This window comes from Coregonus clupeaformis, chromosome 37 (assembly GCF_020615455.1).
Source record: "Coregonus clupeaformis isolate EN_2021a chromosome 37, ASM2061545v1, whole genome shotgun sequence".
NCBI lineage: Eukaryota > Metazoa > Chordata > Actinopteri > Salmoniformes > Salmonidae > Coregonus > Coregonus clupeaformis.
Genome location: NC_059228.1, coordinates 11,154,575 through 11,161,818, shown reverse-complemented (window position 1 = coordinate 11,161,818; position 7,244 = coordinate 11,154,575).

Sequence of the window (7,244 nt, the reverse complement as noted above, 5' to 3'; positions counted from 1 at the left end):
TCTAGTGGTCACACTGGGCACTGTCTGTCTGTCCCCTTTCACAGTCCTGTCCTCCCTGGGAAAGTTAAATTAAAATTAAAAATGATTAAAATACATTGCTTTGACACAATTTGACAGAAAGGAGTCTATGGAATAACATCTTTGGAGGTGAGGAGGGGTCTTATCCACCTGAGGCATTTTTTTGCGTCACGGCTCTCATCAACTTTGATATCAATCAATGACGAATACCTGTTATCCACATACAATGGGAACCAAAAACCATCCACATAAGGCTGGAATACACAAAGGTCTATTCTACTTCTTTAAAAGCACCACCAGTGAATTATCTCCCTCTCAGTCACACATAACCCCAGCAGTCATCTTGTATCCTCTGGATGACCCACCCTATTCCAAATAGCTCCATAATGACTGACTGACTGCACCATGATCCCGGCTGGGAATGAGCTGGGAGCAATCAGGCTCACGGGCCAAAGACCAGCCGGCACCAGGGAGAGAAGGACAGAGCAGCACACAGAGTCGTCTCGATTAGCCTTAATATCAGGGAGTAACAAGAGCCTGTCTAAATACTGACCCCTGACCTCCACACCCTCCAATAAACACTCTGCTAATTATGACCCGGGATCACTCACCTTCATTAGAAATATTTCTATTGGAGATGACAGAGAAGGGAGGGAGGACAGAGGTGGAGAGAAAAAGAGAGGAAGGAGGGAGAGAGAGAGAGAGAGAGAGAGAGAGAGAGAGAGAGAGAGAGATAGAGAAAAATAGATATTGAGAGAGAGAGAGAGATTAAGAGTGGGAGAGAGTCAAGAAAGAGAGAGTGCAGTGGCCTGACCAAGCATGAGTAGCAGAGAGGAGTCTGGGTAAGGGCATTGTTGCAGATTACCGAAGGCCTCCCATCAATGCAGAACATCTGTCCGAGATTTCCCTGTGCAATGTGTCGTGAAAGAGAAGCGGGAAAAAGATGTGCTGTAACCCTCATGTCACCTCTCTAATCTACAGCGATCAAGTCAGTGTGTGCCAGTGTGTGCAGCAGGACCATAGGTGAACGTGCGAAGAAATAACCATTTGTTTTTGGATCCAATCGATAATCCACCTGAGTTCACTTAGAGCTTAATTGGATTTATCTAAACGGCAGGCAGAATCATGTGTCACGTTGCGGGGGCTACGCAGGGCAGCACTGTTTGATGTTTCCGCTGCTGGGGCAGTTAGACAAGCTGGATCACAGAGAGCTCCACACAGAGACTGCATGCAGGGGGAATGTCTACTCCTGAGCATAAGGGAACACGTCTTAGGAGCCTTGCCCCGCTGAGAGGATCTTCCTAATGTTACACTCTCTACTGTACTACCTTAGTGCTACACTGGTACTGTTTCTATTGCCTGTTACTATTGCTCCTACTCCAACCATTTATTTGTAGCCTGGTTTTAATATTTTCTGATGTCCTCGATCTGTATAGGGAACAAAATCCATGTCAGCAAAAAGAATAGCACACCTAACAGTTCGCTCTTATCTGATCAATTCAAGTCTGCGAAGTCACTCCACTTCTAACTATCAGAGTTGACTCATCATCTGTCTGAGAATGCTTGTCTGCTCCTTCCGTTCAGTCTAGACGCAGACCGGCCCTTCTGATAACGGCCATTTTGAGGACAGACAGCCGCAAACTAGATCTGGTCCAGCAAGAAACTTCAAAAGGTCACTTCCCGGGTGAATTCCACTGATAACCAGGACACTAATGTGGCTAATAATGTCAGTCCCACAGACACAATGTTGATCCGAACATCTCAACAGACATTGACATCATACATTGATATCTTCTCTTCAGGCTTTAACCAATCTACATAAAAAATGTATTTCAGAATAATACACAAATAGGCAATATAAACATCTATGAGGAATACATTGTAATTGTCTTACTATCTTACTAGCAGTGACTTACTGACTCATTATCAAAAACAATAGGATGTGGAGTAGGGCCACCAGGTGGATTATAGATTTACTGTGTATTAAAACAGTGCCAAATATTTATACTTGGGAGAACCCCCCCCACACACACACACACACTCTCTCTCTCTCTCTCTCTCTCTCTCTCTCTCTCTCTCTCTCTCTCTCTCTCTCTCTCTCTCTCTCTCTCTCTCTCTCTCTCTCTGACTCAGTAAATTGCAGCTCATGTCAAACCTCAAGTGTTGTTTACTGTGGTGTGGTCTCTACACAACTCTGACTGCTGTCTACACTCTCCTCCCCCTTATTTCATGTTCTGTAATCAACCATCAAGATTAGAGAAGAAAGAAAACAAACAAATGTGCTTCTCATCTGTTTATTTTCCAGGTGTTGCTATTTTCAAATTCAGATACTGGAGGGCTCTCTCTCGCTCTCTCTCTCTCTCTCTCTCTCTCTCTCTCTCTCTCTCTCTCTCTCTCTCTCTCTCTCTCTCTCTCTCTCTCTCTCTCTCGCCGCTCTCTTCTGCTCTCTCTCTCTCTCTCTCTCTCTCTCTCTCTCTCTCTCTCTCTCTCTCTCTCTCTCTCTCTCTCTCTCTCTCTCTCTCTCTCTCTCTCTCTTTAAGGGCTTTATTGGCATGGGAAACGTATGTTAACATTGCCAAAGCAAGTGAAGTAGATAGTAAACAAAAGTGAAATAAACAATAAATATTAACAGTAAACATTACACTCTGAAGTTCCAAAATAATAAAAACATTTCAAATGTCATATTATGTATATATACAGTCTCTCTCTCTCTCTCTCTCTCTCTCTCTCTCTCTCTCTCTCTCTCTCTCTCTCTCTCTCTCTCTCTCTCTCTCTCTCTCTCTCTCTCTCTCTCTCTCTCTCTCTCTCTCTCTCTCTCTCTCCCTCTCTCTCGCTCTCTCTCCCTCTCCTTCTCAGTATTCTGGCTAAATCAGTGATATAAAACTTCAGTAAGATGTAAGATCCGACAATCCACAGCCCAGATCAGAGGGGGAGAGCAGCTTAGCTTTCTGAGTAAGGGAGCTACTTCAGATGGTCTCCCTGGTCTGTCTTAGCCCACGCCCAAGCCTCCCCCTCCCCACCCTGCTCCCCCTCTCCCAGGTCCCACCACAGAAGGGAAAATGATTTGCTTATGGGCCATATGCTGTGTACATTTGGGGCAAGAGGCAGATAGTGCTGCAGAGTGGGCTGGTTTATCCTAATGCAGTCCATCTGCAAGACAGATACTGCTGGAGTGCTCCTAATGTAGCAGAAAATAAGCTGTACTGCTGAGACGAGGTGAGGCTTCGTGTTTGTGTGCGTGCACCAATGCGTGTGTTTAAAAATGTTGAGTATTTTTGTATGACAACCCACCTCCTTCCACTGAATGACATATACGGGGCCAACATTTTCACAAAATGTCTCAAGCAACGACTTTCACATTGATCAGAGGGAAGTGACATGAAAGTAACCAAAAGTATGCCTTTTCAATCCCTGTAATTCATTCTCAGTAGGGGAGATGGATGACATCAATTGAGCAATGGAAGCTCAAGCCCACTGATCAATTAAGAGATCAAGTGAAAATTACAGATGGGGGAGTCTGGTTGGACATACAGAAAAGCATAACCAGACATTAAGCGGCCATGTATGGGAGAGGAAGCCTCATAGAGGAAGCCTCATAGGCAATACAACTTGTGTGCTGATCTATGCTTCCAAACACAGCTCTATGCTAAACACTAATGCATGAGGTGTGGGAGTAAAACCATGGTTTTCCTCTGGCCTTTCAAGCCTCACCTCCAGACACTCAACCTTTGACCTAGATCATTGGTTGCTGTCATATTGCCATGACGATGCCCTTTGCGCTAGTTTCACTTTTTGGCTGTTTTGATGTGAGCCAGGCTCCTGACAGATCGGCCCGCCCTAAGGCTCACCAGAGCAGCCCGTCCTGGTTCTGCTGTGACTGTGATGGATAGAGCTACTCCAGGCCAACACATGTGTGCAGAGCAGAGCACACTCTAGAGGTTGGAGCCAGGCACACAGACAGAGAGAGAGGCTGGCCCCTCTGAACTGAACCTTGACCCAGATGGGGAGAGAGTGTGAGACTCTGGCTCACTGGTCCACCGCGGCGTTTCATGGATCAATGCCTCCATCAGAAGAGTTACTACAGGTGATAGGGCCTTAAATGTACTCTACCTCTTTCCTGTTGATATTGTCAACAACAGTCTACATAATGTTGTCAGCAGTGTTAGGTCTGCTATGCCCATTCCAAGAAGAATAAGGGTTTATTTATGAGAGAAACACACACTAACTTACATCTTTTGGATGCAATCTCAAAACATCCTCAGTTCTCTCACTCCACTATAGGATCCCAGTGTTATAGCTGTGAGTTCTAAGTCTTCTGCTGTGTGCTGGCAGTGCAGTGGTTACCAGTCTGCAAGGCCTCTCCGCCCCACATGAAAGATGCCATTACAATTCCAGGAGTAACAGTTCCTTGAGTCAGGCCTATACCCTTCTCCCTGGTAGAAGCCTGGGAGTCTCCACTGGAGGGGTGACATCACACCACAGTAAAACCACTCCTATACACACTAATTACTGCCATGCTGTACTAACACATTGCCAGACACACATACGGATGCATGCATACGTGCACACACATATAAACATACACAGTCACGCACCCAGACATAGCCGATCACACACGCACACATGCATGCAAGCAAAAAGGCACAAGCATGCGCACACAAAGCCTCTAACTCAAACGTGTTTAAAAAAACATACATAAAGGGAAACACTGTCATGAAAAACACAACAACCAATGCCAGTTGATTTTAGACCATATCCAGTACATTGACATTAAGATAGAATAGAGCCATCCATGTTACCTCTACTCAAGCTAAATTTAGAATAATGAAGAGCTCATAGTCAATGAGTTCTGGGACAGACAGATGCTGCTTCGCGTGCTGCTATTTTACAAGCCTTTCAGGCCTCCCGGAAAAGCCACAGAGAACACCCACATGATTGACTCACAGCAGACGCAGCCGTTTTTCAAACCAACACGACAATGCCCTGGAGACAGGCCTAATAGTTTAATCCTGCCACTGAAATATGTTTAGAACGACAATTTGGGTTTGTTTCATCCTCTGAAAATATGGCCGTCCTGTCTAGCTGCCGTCTGGAGGCTCAGGAAACACGGGGCGGTTTTACTGCACTGAATTCCAACCTGAAGGCCAAGTTTAAGAGTTGTGAGAAAGTGTGGAGCGGTTTTGGTGGGGTTTGCTATGTGTGTTTGCAGTAAACTGAGATTACAGTCGAGTAAACTGCAGTGCACACAGCAGCATCTTTTGTGAAAATGTTATGGCAAGGACAATATTTAATCGTCCTCTTATATCATTTGTCCATGATCTTTCCTGCTTCAGACAATAGTGAGAAATTGTAATTTCCCAAATTATTTTGACATCACAGAGCACCACTGGGTACTGTGTGCATGAAAATGTTTCACCTGCATCACCAAGAGAATTTCAGTCTCCTAAAGAGAGGAACACACAAAGATGAGAGGACATGTTTAGGATCAGTTTGATGTGTACTTTGTGCCTCTCTCTAATAAATTATGTCGTCTCCGGTGTAAAGTTTTTAGAGCAGGTATTTAAAGTGTCAGCCACTGACAGACTTCTCCTCTCTCCCCATATGTTAAAGTCCTTAACTGGCTCTCACACAACCAGAGGTGGAAGGACAGCAGCAAGGCCTGCCAATGGAAGTGCATTTGAATGCGAGATCCTCTCTTTACATGAAATTCAATCTAGCATTTGTGTGTTGTATTTTTTTACTGCCTTTGCTGTGGTCCCTGTCAGATAGGGATTTTAAACGTGGCAACAAAAACTCCTAGTATGAAGGAGAGAGCAGATGTCAACAGTCTAGCTAGGTGCTCAGACTGGTTCAGTTGAACAGTGCAGATTGGCTATGGCAATGGTTATAACAATGATGGAACGCTGACACAATTCTATGCAAAGGAGATGTGTTGCGCTGCATGAGACAAATGGTGGTCACACCAGATACTGACTGGTTTTCTGATCCACGCCCCTACGCTCCTACCCTGTCGTGAAATGAATAGATTAGGGACCAATTAATTTATTTTAATTGATTGATTGACAAGCTGAGATTAGGAGCACTCCCTTTAAGAGTGTTCTCCTAATCTCAGCTCGTTACCTGTATAAAAGACACCTGGGAGCCAGAAATCTTTCTGATTGAGAGGTGGTCAAATACATATTTCCCTCATTAAAATGCAAATTAATTTATAATATTTTTGACATGCGTTCTTCTGGATTCTTTTGTTGTTATTCTGTCTCTCACTGTTCAAATAAACCTACCATTAAAATTATAGACTGATCATTTCTTTGTCAGTGGGCAAACGTACAAAATCAGCAGGGGATCAAATACTTTTTTCCCTCACTGTATATCCCTGGCGCTACAAGGAGGAAATATTTTTGTAAGCATATACACAGTCCAAGATATTTAATCATCAAGTGTTCTGTCTTTGCTCATAGACAGACAACTTCACCCACCACAGTGGTGAGATAGTGTTGGAATGTTGGCTGGTTTAATTACCACCCACCCCCCCTTTCTCCTCCGCAGGTCGGGTTTGTATGATCTGTGGGTCATGCACAGTGTCTGGGGAGACACAGTGGTCCGCTCCAGGGCAGGGAGAGTGGAACCTGTGACTGTAGTGGAGTCAGCCTGAGTTCAGTATGCTGTACTGCAGCCAGAGGAGGGCTAAACCCATTAGAAAAGCTGTACCAAGGAAGGCCCACTCCCCAGCACTAGGCAGGGAAAGAGACGTTCACTCACTATGGCCCAGGACGTGCCAACATCGCTGGGTTTGTTTCCAGTAGCAAGTTCAGCAGTGGCTTTTATATCTTCTTGTCTGTGTAATGTTTTCCCTTCCATCCATCTGTATCTTCCTTGGCCTGTTTCATTCCTATATGTATGTCCACTGGGTGGCCTTCTGTCTATCCCCTGTTCATCTTGTTTATTCATTTCACACAAACCCGATCCATCCTCCCCTCTCTATGTAGTACCTTATCAACCAGTCTCCGCCCTTATCGCTACTCCAATTCAAGGCTCCTTCGGTGTATTCAATGGCATGTTTCTTTGAATTTCGGAGATCCACAGAACTATCTCAACACCGAATAATAAAGTACAAAATTAAAAACGAAGAGGCCAAAAGTGTTGCAACACAAGCTTATATAAGACTGTTAGTATCCTTTTGACCAGGGCCGGATTACCGAATGGGCACGCAGGGCATGTGCCCCGGA